This window comes from Mytilus californianus, unplaced genomic scaffold (assembly GCF_021869535.1).
Source record: "Mytilus californianus isolate M0D057914Y unplaced genomic scaffold, xbMytCali1.0.p SCAF_4, whole genome shotgun sequence".
In the NCBI taxonomy this organism is placed as follows: Eukaryota; Metazoa; Mollusca; class Bivalvia; order Mytilida; family Mytilidae; genus Mytilus; species Mytilus californianus.
This window is the reverse complement of record NW_026262690.1, coordinates 79,274,003-79,291,405: the sequence shown is the minus strand read 5'-3', so window position 1 is coordinate 79,291,405 and position 17,403 is coordinate 79,274,003. Positions and strand designations below refer to the sequence as shown.

At 32.3% G+C, this 17,403-nt stretch overlaps 1 long non-coding RNA gene across 1 annotated transcript; it reads left to right on the top strand.

Moving 5' to 3' along the window:
- Positions 1-16,219: 16,219 nt before the first annotated feature.
- On the top strand, positions 16,220-17,403 carry LOC127738632 (uncharacterized). The gene is made up of 3 exons (XR_008000126.1): positions 16,220-16,409; positions 16,606-16,852; positions 17,263-17,403. It is a non-coding gene; the product is annotated as an uncharacterized LOC127738632 (long non-coding RNA).

Below are 17,403 nucleotides of genomic sequence, written 5' to 3'. Positions count from 1 at the left end.
ATTTTATTAATGACTATACGGTATTAGTTGTGTTCATTGCTGAAGTACGTACGGTGACCTATAGTTGAATAAATCCGCTTCATTTGAACTTTGTTTAATGTTTGTCTCACTGGCAAATATACCACATCTTCTTATCTTATCTCATAAGAAGAGTAATATTCTGCTAATGTTAACTTCTCTTGACGAATTTGGAACCCTTAGTTTCTTAGTAATTACACCATTAGTTGTTAAAGAAAAGAAAAGCGGGAAAACAAAACAATAAAAAAATTCAGAAAAATTGGTGAAGATTTTATTTTATCAAAGTTTTGTCAATTGATACATGCATGCTCATTTTAAAAGTAAAAATACAACTCTAAATTTGGTATGTCCTAAACACCATCGGGATCTACCTCCACCAGAAACGCACAAACTCAAAATTTAAAAGCAAAGGATTTATAAATACTTGAAAACTTGAATACATGAACAGGTATATGACAAACAGAATTGTGATTGATAACCACAAAATTCCATTATACATGACTGCCATCGTTACAAAAAATAGAGTGAAAGAATACATATATCAATAAAACATTAACTGTTAAGAAATAAAAATGGCTACCACTGTTACAAAAAAAGGAGAAAAATAAAATACAAAACTATTTGGAGGACCAATTGCTAAAAAACTTTGGTTAAATTATATAGTGTTAATCCTCTTTTATGAATTATGGCTAATGACCATATTCGTATTGATGGCTAACACCGTTACTATAATAAAAAAGTGAAACAAAAACCAATTACTAAACACTTCTAAAAAAAACATGTCTTCACACACGACTCCCACCGTTAAAAAAAATAGTAAGATACTTAACCATTAAAACTTTGCGTGTAAACATTAAGGTAAATAACTTCAAAATTTTTCCGAGGGTATCATCAGCTCAGTAGCTACTGCTTTGGTACTGACATGATCCTAATTATATTTCTATAATACTCCGTTCATGAATTAATAATTATTATCACCTTGTGTCAAGGCTTTAAACATGGCTAAGATCGTTTCGGAAAACAGAAATGCAGACTAAAAAAAACCAATCAAATTATTCTGACAATAAAATGTCTAAAACATGATTACAATTGTTACAGCAATAGAGAGAAAAAATAGACAAGACCAATTAAAACATTGTGTATTAAGAATTGAGGCTCCAAAATGGCCGCCACTGTTATAATAATTAAAATAATAAGTAAAATAACCAGAAGTATCTTTTAAAAAATCTTGTCTGACCTTAGAATCTATTAGATGTTGTGTTACTAGGAGGTAGGGCAAGTTCTTGTATAGGTTTAAGACTTCAGTAAAGGAGGGCTGTCTATTGCTTCGAAAATTTAGTATAGAACAACATGAAATCCCAGTAAAAATATAACATGTACAATATCTTTGCTTAAATGAAGATTTTTTGGGGATTTTTACTTCTAGTTTTAAAAAAATAACAATATAAAAAAGAAGATGTGGCCAATGAGACAACTCTTCACAAGAGACCAAAATGACACAGAAATTAACAACTATAGGTCACCGTACGGCCTTCAACAATGAGCAAAGCCCATACCGCACAGTCAGCTATAAAAGGCCCCGAAATGACAATGTAAAACAATTCAAACGAGAAAACTAACGGCCTAATTTATGTACAAAAAATGAACGAAAAACAAATATGTAACACATAAACAAACGACAACCACTGAATTACAGGCTCCTGACTTGGGACAAGCACATACATACAGAATGTGGCGGGGTTAAACATGTTAGCGGGATCCCAACCCTCCCCCTTACCTTGGACAGTGGTGTAACAGTACAACATAAGAACGAACTATAAAAATCAGTTGAAAGAGGCTTAACTCATCAGATGGATAAAAAATACAAATAATACAAATACAAGTGGACGTGGCCGGGTACTTGTACATCCAAACAACAAAAAGACACTCAGTACAGATCTGAGAGTACTCGCATTTACTTACAGCTAGTTCAAAGCCACTTACAACTAATAAAAAAAATCATGCATCTAAGACTAAATGTAGGTCAACCGACTGATATACATTAATGCATACTTTAAATATAACAAATCCAGTATTTTTCACCAATATTCTCATATAGGCACTATGAATGAAGAAAACAGGAACAGGTACAGGGGAAAGAGTTCAAACTTTTTGAACACAAAACACCGACAAAATGTAAATAAATCATATATGTCTGATGATCAAAATGAATCTATAGGAAAACAAGAATACAACGTATTGGAACTAAATGTTTACCAACATGAGAAAAATGTAACGCCGGTGATTAAGAAATAACCTCCTTTCAAAGAGATATAAGAAGATGTGGTATGAGTGCCAATGAGACAACTCTCCATCCAAGTCAAAATTTAAAAAAGTAAACCATTATAGGTCAAAGTACGGTCTTCAACACGGAGCCTTGGCTCACACTGAACAGTAAGCTATAAAGGGCCCCAAAAATTACTAGTATAACACCATTCAAACGGGAAAACCAACGGTCTAATCTATATGAAAAAACGAGAAACGAGAAACACTTATGAACCACATCAACAAACGACAACTACTGAACATCAGATTCCTGACTGAGGACAGGTGCAAACAAATGCAGCGGGTTTAAACGTTTTAATGGTACCAAACCTTCACCCTTTTTCTGAAACAATAGTGTAACATCACAACATAGAAAGACACAGTATAAAATATCAACTGAAATAGCTTAACTCAATCAAATGACATATTAACACCAATGAACATACAATGAACAAATAAATTTGACCTGTGATACAATGCAAATACAAAATAAATAAACTAAGGGAATAATAATAAAAGTAACATGTTATATCGGTAAGAAATGTTAAACAATTAAAGAAAAACAATATGTTCGAACAAAAATATCAGCCATTTGCACTAACTTTAAACACAGGTAAATGAAAATAATTTTGTTGTTAGGTATACGTATACTGTTCCAATAGAGAAAGGAAATATTTTTACAAAATAAATAATTTTGATGTTCATAGTACGAAGTGAAAATTTATAGTAATACCAAACACTTATCAAAGCTGGTATATAGACCATATATAACCCTGGATAACATTAGATAACAAAAAAGCATTACAATTAGTATCGACAGGTCAAATAAACAAGAAAGTACGATTTGAGAGTACTCGCAGTTACTGACAGCTAGTTAAAAGCCAAAACAATTAATAATAAAAAATCATGCATCAGAGACTAAAGGTTTATTTGACATTAAACCGAAATATTGAAAACATCAAATAATGTACGAACCGATTTTTTTTGTAACTCCACTACAACTTATATGCAACAGTGAATATTATGAAAGGATGAGAAACTACAATGCCAAAAATAACAAACTTTTTCTATAAAATCAGATTTGAGACGGCATCTTCTCAGTTAAACCTATTATTTGTCCTACTACAGGGTTTTGGAAAATGTCTTGTGCAATAAGCCATGCATCAATGTTACCAACTTTTAAGACGCAATGGACGTCAAACTGTCATTGAAACAGATATCCGCTAATTCTAATCTAATGTTTGGATTCATTGCTGTCTGGATGAAACTAAATTGCCCTTTTTTCTAATAATCAGTTTTTAGATAGTATTAGGTAATAGCTTTTTTATTCCAAACTTAAAAATAACTATTTTTTGTCCAAAAACAATCTTTATACAAAAGCTATCTTTCCTAATCACAAGCTTTTTAGAAAAGCTATTACTTGTCTATTACAAAGTCATCAGAAAAGCTATTACTTTTGCAGTTACCTACGATGGATGCATTGTTACCAAAATGGCAACGCAATTGGCGCTATAATTCATAATTAAAACGAAAGTCGGCTTATTGAATATGTATAACGCATTTTGACAATTAAATACAAAATAATGTGAAGGATCTATTAATTGCTACTTAACTTTGGTTAAATACTACATATATACAGGTAAATTTGATCTTAAATGGTATTGAATGTTCTTTTTCGATCCCCTATGATTATAAAGCTCCTAAATTCTTAAAACATTCCTCTGTTTTAATTTTGTTTCTGCGTTCCTAATGAAGCTATATACAGAAAAGCGTTTTAGTTGCACTTCATTTCAAATGAAGCACTTGGTCGATACCCCTGCTAGTGGACTGTTAGTCTCCCGAGGTACCATCAGCTTAGTAGTCAAGTGCTTCGGTACTGATATGATTTATAGTCTACATATATCCTTTTAAACTTGAAATAAAAGATACAACAGAAACATTAAAAACACAAATATGGAGATCTGATGGGATTGCCGATGAGACAACTTTTTATTGAAGAACAAGCTACAGGTACAAAGATGTAAACACACTTGCAGGTCAGCATACGGCCTAATCAATGAGCAAAATCCAGGCCGTATAGTAATCTGTAAAATCTGTAATACTTCTTGCAATGGCTAATTGTGAAATATTCAACAAAAGAAAACTAACGGCCGGATTAATGCTAAAACAATTATGGCAAACAGCAACAAAAGGCAAAAACTGTACAGGCTCCTGACTTTCGACATGCACATGATGAATAACGGGGAAAAACATATTTGAGAACTTACCTTGGACAGTGGTTTAACAGCACAACATTAACAAAAAGCTACAAAAGTCAGTTGGAAATGACTTGGCTCATCCATTCGATACTACAAATTGAAAAACAAATTTATATTAATTAATGTAGTTCAATCAGTATAAATACATGGCTTGTACAATGCCAAACTATAAGTATAAGGCTATAGGAGATTAAGTCTGTGTTTATGTTAATAGAAATGTCATTGTGGTGGTCAAGTATTGCGATTGAATCGTGAAATATCTGGTATAGGATCGTGAAAGAAATCTTATCGAGAATACACATGCAGCGGTATTAAATAATTTAATTTAATTTATTATAATGACAAATATTGGGAAAATAAAACTGTCTGTCAAAATGGTTTAACATTATGATCAGTGAAAAATCAAGGTTTAAAAGTACTCCGTTTTACGAAACTAAAGACAGATTGCTCATCGAAATTTCAACGAAATAAAAATATGTAAAGAAACATGACTTTTTTCATATTTTGAATGCATAAACTAATTTTCTCTTAAATATATCGTTCTATATTACTTTTTAAAATGGTTCTTAAAGTTATTTTGTTTTAGTTTTATAAGAAGGGGAATACTAGTAAAAATTTGATATTTCGGATCGTAAAAGATCGGATCCAGCTTTTTGTTGATCGTGAAAAGGATCGTGAAAGATCTGTTGCCGCTTATTCGTTATTGCAAAACATTCTTTTAAAAATTGGGGGGAAAAACATTATTGTTTAAAAAACACAGGAACAACTGTCAATATTCATGCCTTGGCACAGGCATTTTCCTAAGAAAATGGGGAATTAAACATGGTTTTCTAGATAGATTAAACGCCCACTTGTATTAGAGAAGATGTTCTGTAATATTGCCAAATTGGGTGAGTAACCCAAAGACATAATTGGTTAACGGGACCAAAACTGGGATCCAGCAGCCAAAACTGTGTAAACAACATCAAAGACATACAACACAACTGAATTAAACGTTCAAACACACTTACAATTAAATCAAACAAAGACGCCAACAAAAAAAAGTTTGTAGTTGATAATACAGTCAGTATAGTAAAGCATAATGACATAATACAATTTCCCGATAAAATACAAAATAAGTCAAATATGAAAATAAGGGTTTGCTAAATGAAAACAAAACTATAAAACCCTCATGTGTCCGAATCACATCTCTGGACCAAACGCATAAGGAACGTCAAATACCAAAAGCCTGAAAGCTGGATTCACTTATAGCGAACCACAAGAGCCATACGACCAAATGGAACATGATAGTACAAATTCTACACAGAGTCAGCACCTGGAATCTATAACTTAAGACCATCCTGCATTATTTGTGAAGTTGACACTGAACATTTATCTATTAGGTCTTGGTACTTTCCAATGAACTTTTTGAGAAAAAGAGCGAAACGTTCTTTCACAAAACTATATTATGAATACTTATGGTTATACAGACAGCCTGTCGATACTTATGGTTATACGGACAGCCTGTCGATACTTATGGCTATACGGACAGCCTGTCGATACTTATGGTTATACGGACAGCCTGTCTATACTTATGGTTATACGGACAGCCTGTCGATACTTATGGTTATACAGACAGCCTGTCGATACTTATGGTTATACGGACAGCCTGTCGATACTTATGGTTATACGGACAGCCTGTCGATACTGATGGTCATACGGACAGCCTGTCGATACTTATAGTTATACAGACAGCCTGTCGATACTTATGGTTATACAGACAGCCTGTCGATACTTATATTTTGGCGTTGTAAAATATTTCGCTTTTCTAGACTGTTTATGAAGCTTTAATACTTAATTTATGGGAAGTGCATTGATTGATATCTTCAAATGGATTAGTATTCAGTATACATTAGTTGTAATTGTTTTCAAAATAGTGTTCAGTAGCTGCGATTACTCTTAGATCGGTACATGGTGTTCTTATGGGAGTACTAGTAATGGCTGTGCTCCGTGCCAATCAGACGAGTCGTATTGTTTTAATTGTGAGTAAAGATGATCATTTGATAAAATATACTTCTATGCTCTTTATTGACTTTGATTTGGTCATTTATAAAAATCTCTAGCGTAGTAATTCATGCGTAAATTAAGTTCTCAACATAAATTGGCTAAAATATCCGGTAAGAATTTATAGTCTTTATCTATAATACTAAGGACGGAGAAAACGACAACGACGACGATGATGATGATGATGATGATGATGATGATGATGATGATGATGATGATGATGATGATGATGATGATGATGATGATGTATGTCTGATATCCAGCGACAAATATTACATGCAATTTTAGGATGAATATACTTTTTTGTACAAGGCCAGCACGTTTAGTTGCATGTGTATGTGCTAGGAAACACAATAACAAGATAACATACACGCTACAAAGACACACTTTTCTTTCTTCAAGTAAACCAATCCTTGCTCTTACTCATGAATGAATCATGCTGTATGGAGAAGCAGTAAACATCAATTCTAAAGTCATTTGATAGACCAATCAGGGGGTCGAACAAAATTCTTGGACCCGTAATCGAGGCCAACATGCTACCAGTCGAACCCGATGTGGTCAATATTTAATAAAATATCTCATTTATCACTTGTACATTTACGATCTGCTTAAGTTGCAGAAATAAAGTTAAATATAGATTATTACGTTATTATAGTACTTGGTACAATGTCATACTGATATGAAGATATCGGATGTACTTTCGAATGTTGACTTCACACCAACCCAATGCTGATGAAGTGTACTGCTATTGGTAAATGGATCTGAATGTTCAGTCTCTTATGAACTATAATGATCTAGTACTTTTGTAAAATCATCAGTTAAGAAGGTCAGCCCCGCCATCGCTATTGGCCCGAGAACACAGTCATTTCGTAGTGCATTTCTTTTAGACAATAAATGCAAATAAAAAAAACCCCGCAACTTTTCTATCCCAATAAGATATTTACAGCGTAGTGTACCATTTTTGGCATAAATTATATCAAAACTATAGAAAATTCTATCAAAATATGGATAATTTAATGTAAAGGGGGTCTATAATTCCGTATGACAGCTTCAGACATACTAATTCTTTACATTTTTAACTGTAACAAATCACTGCTTTACTTCAAAATTCATGCCCGCAATTTTTTTTACATGTAATTTCATCCCCTTCCTTACTATTTTATGCATAGAATAAAAAGAAATATATTTGGAAGGTATAAGAAATAATTTGCAAGTTATATACTGTCCACACAAGCGACTATATTTATCAAAGCTTTGACAGTCATATGAATAAAATGAGGTAAGGGCATACATAGAATTGAGAATGGAAATGGGGATGTGTCAAAGAGACAACAACCCGACCATAGAGCAGACAACAATGAATGAGACAGCAAACATAAGACACAAATAACCAGATCAGAAAGTAAAATAGAGTGTTGTCAGATCCTTGTAAACAAAGCTTGAACACATAATATGTATTTTGATCAGATTTATTGAATCCATTCTACTGAATTTCGTTTTTCAGAAAATGATAAACTACTTATTTTCTTAAAGAAAATTGCCAAAAGATTGATATAAACAAAAAAGTTGAAATTGCTTGAACATATATCAAACTTGATTACTCCTTTCAAATATTCACAGTGGCAAGCATTGAGTGACACAATTTACCACAATAAGATGTCATTTTACTTTTTTCAATATTCCAAAATTGCTACGCTGTTTTCCCCTTTAGTATCAGTTAACTAAGAATACATGGTGTCAATTTTTTTCTACCTTTTTTGATCGGCAATTTACTTTATCATATTATTCATAATTGTGAATAAGAGGAGATGTACGGTATCTGTCATTGTGACAATAACACAACGACACAAACACTCAAAGGACAATGCTGTTTATGACGTCTTTGCACCAAATCCATTGCAGGTGTACTGATTGATACGTTAGAGAACACGACATACTTATTAGTTGTAAAAGGCTTTAAAATAGCTTTCAGTAACTGCAAATACTCTTTGATCGATACATTATGTCTTTTGTTTTTAAGTTAGTTGTTTTTGTGCTTCGTACCAGTCTATTGAGTTAAGCCATTTACAAAAGTTTTTTAAAGTTTGTTCTTAGGTTGTGCTCAAACACCCCTCTACAACTGTCCCACATTAGGAAAGGGTTGGGTTCTCTCAGACTTGTTTAACCCCGCCACATTATTTATATGCCTGGCCTAAGGCAGGAAACTGTGATATAGTGGTTGTTATTGGTTCATGTCAGCCATGTTTGTTTGTTTTTAATTGTTTTATTATAATTCAGATCGTTCGTTTTTTCATTTGAATTGTTAACTTGTTTGTTATTTTTACATAACGGGGCCTTTACATCTTACTTTACGGTATGGATTTTGTTCATTGTTTAAGGCGATACGCTGACCTACAGTTTTTTACAACCTCGTCCTTTGGTCTCTGGTAGTTAATTGTTTCACTTGCAATCGTACCACATCTCCTTATTTATATATCAAAGTCCTACCATCAACACCGAATTCCTTAAAGGACAACAAACTTAAAGATTCAAACAAAAGACTACAACTTACAAAGTTTCCGACTTGGACGGTATGGGTTTTGGTCCAATCACGAAGGCTATAAGATGACATAAAGTAGCTGACACCTACGTCATTTGGTGTCTGGTGAATAGCTGTCTCATTAAAATTCATACCACAAATCTTTATTTCATATCAAAATAGTAGAATGGACCAGAGCTGTGTCCGTGTTGAAGGCAATACTTTGACCTATAATTGTTTATTTTTCACACATTGTGACTTGGATTGAGGGTTGTCTCATTGGCACTCATACCACATCTTCTTATTTCTATCTATAAAGTGCCTGAGCTGTATGGGCTTTCTTTTCTATAAGGAATGTCGTAGACCCGTATAGGTTACGAAAACAAATATGTAACTGTTTCTAATACTGTTAGATTAGATGATAGGCCTTTTATATATTTAGTGTTAACAATGTAGGATGTCTATATCTTTAAACGTGATGTTTTCAAATTTAATTTTGTTTTCTCTATCGGTGTTGCTAATAGACATCGATAGAGAAAACAAAATTACATTTGAAAAACATCACGTTTAAAGTTAATGCCTCCTCATCATTAAATCAAATTTGATTTTCTTTTTTTTAACAACATTTTATTTCATAAAAATTTAAAAAAAACGCAACACATTCAGTCGTTGTTCTATTAGTATGTGGTATAAGTTCCAATGGGACAACTGTTCAGTCTATACTTTATGTCAAGCTCTACATCGCCCAAGTCGTAAAAAAGTTTTGAAAAAATACAAATTTAATTAAATCCTAAAAAACATCAAAAAACATCAAGATTTGACAACAGACAAACCTCTGACGAGGTCCGTGAATTAAGACAGGCACATAACCGTGTGGCCGGTTTAAACTATTTTTCTTTTTAGATCTCAACCCTCCCCCTGTTTAACCTTGATTAGTGATCTAACATAAAGTACACAAAAGAAGACAAAAAAAAAAAACATTACCGGAAAATTACTGAATTATAAAAAAGTCGTAAAACTTGTGTTCTGTCGAGTTTACTCTCATAACCTACGAGTTTTTTTTTTTTAGCATATTATCCATTATATAAGTTAATGTACTGGAACAAACTTTTCTTGTCATCTTACTTCATACAGAGAGTCGGAGAGATCTTTTTCGGCACGTCTTGGTTGGGCCTTCATTTTTGTGGGATTTAGGGATTAACAGTTATCGTGATACGGGGAATTAATGCTAAATTTTTAGGGATCAGGAAAAGAATGCTCGTTTTTTTTCGGGAATGCCGGATTCAGCGTTTATTTTTGTGGAAATTCGGGATGGTTTTACCAAACCCCACCCTCTATATAGGTTTTCGGCTTTAATATTCCTATGTTCCTAAATTCTAAGTTGAAAAAAAAGAGTTCATCTAAATTGTATTCTCTTTCAACATGTTTAATGTATATAATTTGACGAGAAAAAGAACAAAACAAATGTTGTAGTAAGTGCACAGATAGCAAATTATCTTTCATAATGGACTTCCTAAGCTAAGTATATAAACTCATCAAAGACAAAAAGAGAAAAACTTTGTACGCCAGACACGCGTTTCGTCTACAAAGGCTCATCAGTGAAGCTCAATTTCAAAAAGTTAAAAAGGCCAAATAAAGTACAAAGTTGAAGATCACCAAATAAAGCTTCATATGAAAGTCAAATTTTTATATTTCCTATAATAATTCATTTTTAAAATAGTTCATCATATCTAAATGAACTGTGTACATATCAAAATCAAATAGTACATCGACCTACACTTTTACAAACAAACAAAAAACACAAACATTTACATGCGTAAATATATCTCGATAAAATATGATTGACACGGTTACAAAGTCCCAAATATGTCAGCATTAATTACATATCAAAATTCATTAGTTAAATGTCACTTTGAACTCTGGGGTAGTATATAAGTGACTAAGCCTCACATTGCTTTAGAAAACTGCGACCGAGCACAAACCGCCAGCTTCATAATGGGGCATACGTTTTTCCTACTGCTTGCCTTCGTGGCATCAACATTGGCGGGTAAGTTGTAATTTTTTTGTGATTTTTATTTGACAGTTATTTTTCTTTTTTAATTTTGCAGACAATTTTATTTTTTTTATAAAAAAGAAATATATAACTTACTTTTTATAAATTTGTTATTAAACAGTGGTATATTTCAAATATGAAAAACATTTTTCATTTTTTTTTTTGTATTGAATTTAATTTTTCTGTGATAGATTTATTTCTTGCAATTATTTTATTGTCACGTTAATGTTCCTCCCCACCAGTCTTGTGTCCAGAAGCCTTTAGTTTTGATCCATTAATTTGTTTCTTTTTAGTTTTGATCGGTTAATTTTTTTCTTAGGCCCTTTATTATAATTGATTTATTATGTTATTGATTTGTGAATTTACTATCAAATTTTCGACGGCACGAACTTTCGCAGAGTTGAATAAAGGATTCCAAGCAATTTTGCACGTCATTAATTTGCTAGATTATTTAAGATACTGTATTCGTGTAATCTCATTTATGTGCAATTTGGACGCAAGAGGTTTTTACAATGTTTTTTTTTCCATTTTGCCTACTCTTGTATTTATAGTTTACTTAATATATACTTTATCGAGAACGTGTATACTATACACGATATGTATTATCAACTACAAAACCTTTTTATCGGCGTTTTTGTCAATTTATTATCATCTACAAAAACTTTTTTCTTGTCGTCTTTGTCAAAATTACTATCAACTACAACTTTATTTTGGCGTCTTTTTATGTTTATTGAAGATTTGAGTCAGTTGTGTTTGTATACACAGTTTTGGCTGCTGGATCCCAACATTGTCACATTAATCTATTATGTCTGTTTGGGATGCTCACCCATTTTTTCTCTCATTATAACGGGACTGTAAACAACTGCCATAAAAGTTGGAGGTTAAGATAGCTATAAAACCAGCTTTAACCCACCATTTTCTTCAGAAAATGCCTGTACCAATTCAGGAATATAATAGTTGTTTTCCATTTGTCCCGTTGGTTGATAACTTTTGATTTTGTCAGTTTTTACGGACTTCCCCTTTTTGAATTCTTTTCTTTCAAGAAGAAGAAATGGAGATTTTGAATTAACACCTGGATTAGACAGCAGCCCGAAAAATGCAAGCTGACCAAACACATATAATGTTTTGGTGTATTTCAATGAATTTTGTCGTTAAATCAGCTAAACTTTAAGTTTTAAAGTATGCTAAAGTAATTTTATATTATTAGCACATGCTCATCAATTGTTAACATTTCAATTAGTATCCGGTTGGTGTTTCTCATAATTGTTCAATGGAGTAGATATTTTAAATTTTCAAAACCATTGAACCATTTTTTTTCTATTTTCAGGACCAATTATTAGCACAGGATCATGTTCAACACGTTGTACAGGTAAGATAATTTCATTTAATTAGGCGTAAAATTAGAGACAAAAGTAGTGTACCGAGGTTCAAATCTTCTTTATCTTCGGAAAATGCTTGTACCAAGCCAGGAATATGATAGTTGTTTTTCACTCGTTCCTTTTTAGTCCCCTACCGACGAATTCGAAGAGGACTTTAGGTTTGCACTCTGTCCGTCTGTCCTTCTGTCCATTCGTCAGTCCGGCAACTCAGTTTTCCACACTTTTTTTCTTCGTTCTTGAAGATATTGATTTGATATTTGGTATATAGTTTTATCATGACAAGTTATAGATCAAGTTCGAATTTTGTTCCGGTCTGATGATTTAGTCCAGATTTATGGTCCATAAAAAAACTCCATAACTAATGTTAGAGTACTATGTTAAACCATATATCTGTACAAAGGGAGATAACTCATTTTTTAAAAGACATTGTTTGGTAAATTGATTGAGGATTTTTGTGGCAGGTTTATATGTTATTTTGTATAAACTAATTATCTGAATGCTACATGTATATATATATATATATATTTTATTAAGTGAAATCCTTTAATTAGATAATAATCTATTTTTATTAAGGTGTATATTTCATTACATTACATTGTGTAGATAAAAGTTGTTGACATTTTGTAGATAAGTTACAAATCTATATTAGTTTGTGACAAATGAAAGAAAAAATATTTGGAACTATTAATTATATTTGATTGTAATTTTAAAATAGGTATACATTGTATTACATCATATCTAATTTTAGAGAACTATTAATCATATCTAATGTTAGAGTGTTATAGGTTTTCCACACTTTTTTTCATCATGCTTGAAGATATTGATTGACAATTGGTCTATAGTTTTATCATAACAAGTTACAGATCAAGTTCAAATTTTTGTTTCGGTCTGATAATTTTGTGCAGAGTTATGGTCCTTGGACTTGAAAAAATTCACTCATATATTCAGTTTTCCACACTGTTTTTAGTCATGCTTGAAGATATTGACTTGATATTTTCTTTTTGTTTACACCATGACAAGTTATAGAACAAGTAAGCATTTTGTTCCAGTAAAATGAATTTTTACCCGGTAGGGGACTATTTATTGCCATGCAAAACTCTCAGAATGCTTGTTTATATAACGTTTGATTTTGACATTTTTTATGGATATCCCCTTTTTGAATTTACCTTGGAGTTAGGCGTATTTTGTTATACATTTTTCTCATAAATCCACTAAGAACATACAAATCAAGTTTAAGCAAAACTTAGGATAGCATGAAGTGAGCTCGTATAAATAAAAATAATTTTTCCATCATTAGGTTCAAGTAATTTAAAAATTAACTCTTTTTTTTTAATATAAGACAACCTCTATCTCTATTTTTGCTAATCCTATACTATTTCATGTTTGAATTTTAGATTATGCAGATTTAGAAAAAATATTTTTAGCATATCATACATACATACATTGCAGAAACAAAGAAATTTGGATACGAAACCGGGAAAACCTACGAATATGACTACACAACCGAAGTCGACACAACAGTACAAGGAGCATCCGAGGAAAAAGCCGGAGTTCAGTTGATTGCTAAAGTTCACATCGATGTCGTCTCAAAATGTGAAATGAATCTTCGGGTAAATACTTGAAGTTATTCGTGTAATGAGAATTGATTTTTTCCGCTCCAAAAATTACAATATTTAATTGCCAAGATAGAAAGATATCCATGTATTTATTCACCTAAAATGCGCGAGGAGCCTTATGACTAAAATAAACTTAGAGAGGCATTAGGTGTCAAAATCATGTTCACCGGTTGACTCAAATTCTCATATTTAATTTATAACATACTTAAACTTATATCCAAATTGAAATAAGTCTGAAATAAATAGTTAACCATGCATTTACTCGATAATATTTATCAGAATTTCGTGTGTATTTTAGTCTAGACGCCATCTAATTAACTATCGAGATGACCTCCGAAGACTGTCGACGGTCACATAACCCGATATAAACATAAACATAAATATAAATAGAAAGCGACCTCGTGCAATTGAATTTTTCTATGTCTGTTTGATTTCATGTAATGGGTTTAAAAAATAAGTTAATTATCGTTTTTACCTGTATAAGAATGATTTTTTGTGGATCGAATCAGCCAACGAAATGGTTCACCTTTGTTTCACTTTCAATGTTGACATTATTTTTCCTTTTAATGGCTAAATACGACTAAAACATGCGTGACCAATCTCTAGCTAATGGGTTAAATTGAAGGTCACATGAATACGGATTCAATGAGGTTGAATTATTCACTTGCAAGTGAATAATTCAACAGCTATGTTTCTTTGCTTACTTTGACAAAATTGGACCAAATTGGCTGCTAAAAGCAAATTATTATTTCATTATTTCACTTTTATTAATGATTGAACCAAACAAAATCATATTCTAATTTTTTTCGTATCTCGTAGCTATTGACCCTTTGAAACGAATAGCCTAATTCATCTAATGTCAACTTTGCCTGAGTTAAGGAGACGGATTTCTATAAGTTTTTCTCGTTTCCGAATTCCTATATTTCTATTGTTTATTTGTCTTTTGTGCTGTTTTGAAAAATTAAACATTGTTCAATCTAACTTTGCCTTAGGGAGTTGTGGGCCGTAGTTTCTTAATAATTTCTGAATTGATCAACGGAGAATTTAAAAAAAATATTATCATAAATCATGTCAGTACCTAATAACCAACCACTGAGCTGCAGTTAATTTCTGGTTTTCGATGGAAAATGAAAATTTCTTTTCTCAAATTTATAGCTCAGCAACGTCAGACTATTGGAATCAGACCCAAAAGCGCCTGAAACAAGGATAGATGCCGACAAAAGCGGAGAGTTTAGAACTAACCTTGAGAAATCACCTTTGGCATTCTCCTTCCAAGATGGTCGAATTGAAGAACTTTGTACATCCATACCTGAGAAAACATGGGTACTAAACATTAAACGTGGTATCCTCTCAGCAGTTCAAAACTCAATGGATGACCTGACACAGGATCAAACAGTCCAGGAGGTAAACAGAATTATATCATAGGTTCACTCAAATAACAAAACAAAGATAAATTTATGTTTAGAGCTAAATGATTATTATATCAGAGGTTTATTAATCTTAATAGACACAAAGAAAAAAGAGTATATAAACAGCACTTTTACTATATTAACTTAGTTTTGTTTTGTTTAATAGACTGACATTACTGGGGAATGCAAAGCAGCCTATACTGTATCTAACAACGGCTGGTACTCAAGAACAATCAAGAAGAGCAAAGACTTGCTTGGATGTACAGACAGACATGGATACAATACAATGATGCAGGGAACACCATACAGAGTCCAATCTGTAAGTTATAAGTTTTTTTTTTATCTTACTACCAATACTTCTTTTTCTATAGTCTATTTTGATAAGAAAATGAAATTGAATATATTTTTTCATCTGTTTCTGCTTGGAGGGTTGATGTGAATGATCGGCGGGATTATTTTAATAACACTGAAAAAGTGTGTCTTTTAAGCAAGAATAAAAATGTGACTAGGAATAGATAGGTCTTCCATTCACTCATAAAATAATTTTTAAACTGTAAACAATATGCAACGTTTTATAACTGACGATTAGACAGCTCTGTTGATATACTTTTCTAGGAAATTCAGTCTCTGCCACTGATAAAAGGTACCCATGAGTGTTCACAAGACATCAGCAAGGCTGGCATACTACAGAACAGTGTATGTGAAGAAGAACATGTTCTCCGACCATTCTCAAGGGAATCCAGTGGTGCTATGACAAAGACCAAACAGACATTAACATATGTAACAGAAAGAACATCATCTTCTAGCTCAAGTAAGAAAACATATCAATGAAATATTTTTTTGATGATCGACTCTATTTAAAAATAGGAAATTTTGATAAATATTTATCTCATCAAACTATTAAAATCAAACTTTCTTTTAATACAAAATTTGTAAACAGTTCTTACAATGTATTTCAATGGAAATATATCTAAGGTTCTTATAAAATAGGTGTACTCATATTACAGTTTCCATTGGGCACCGCGTTCCATTGACGTTTGTTCATTCTAACGATGGTAGGGGTACCATTACGGATGTCATCAGTAAACTGAATGAAATCTGCATATCTACCTCCGACAGTGTGAAACCGGATACTCCACAATTGTTCTCTGGACTTGTAAGACTAATGAAGGCTTTAGAAAGTGATGAACTGGAACAGATTTACAGAAAAGTGAAAGGAACCAGATTCTGTGCATCTAATCAAAAGAGAGTTGAGTAAGTGGCATAAAGATGTACTTCTCAAATATTAACAAGAATGTGTCCATAGTACACAGAAGCCCCACTCGCACTATCATTTTTTATGTTCAGTGGACCGTGAAATTGGGGTCAAAACTTTTTATTTGGCATTAAAATTAGACAGATCATATCATAGGGAACATGTGTACTAAGTTTCAAGTTGATTGGACTTCAACTTCATCAAATACTACCTCGACCAAAAACTTTAACCTGAAGCGGGACAGACGGACGCACAGACCGAAAATCATAATGCCCCTAGGTGGGGCATACAAACAATTGAAACGCTTGCTCTTAAGTTCTAGCTTGTATCTGAAGCACTTACAATCTCAATAAATTTTGAAATGATGAATTTTTATTGGTATTGATGAAAACAAATACTTTCTTTGTAGAAAATTCTTCCTTGATGCCATTCCAATGCTTGGAACAAAAGCTTCACTGAGATTGATTACTAACTTGATCAACAAAAAAGAAGTTCGTGGAATCGAAGCAAATATGTGGCTAACGACATTATCGTTCATCAAAGATCCAAC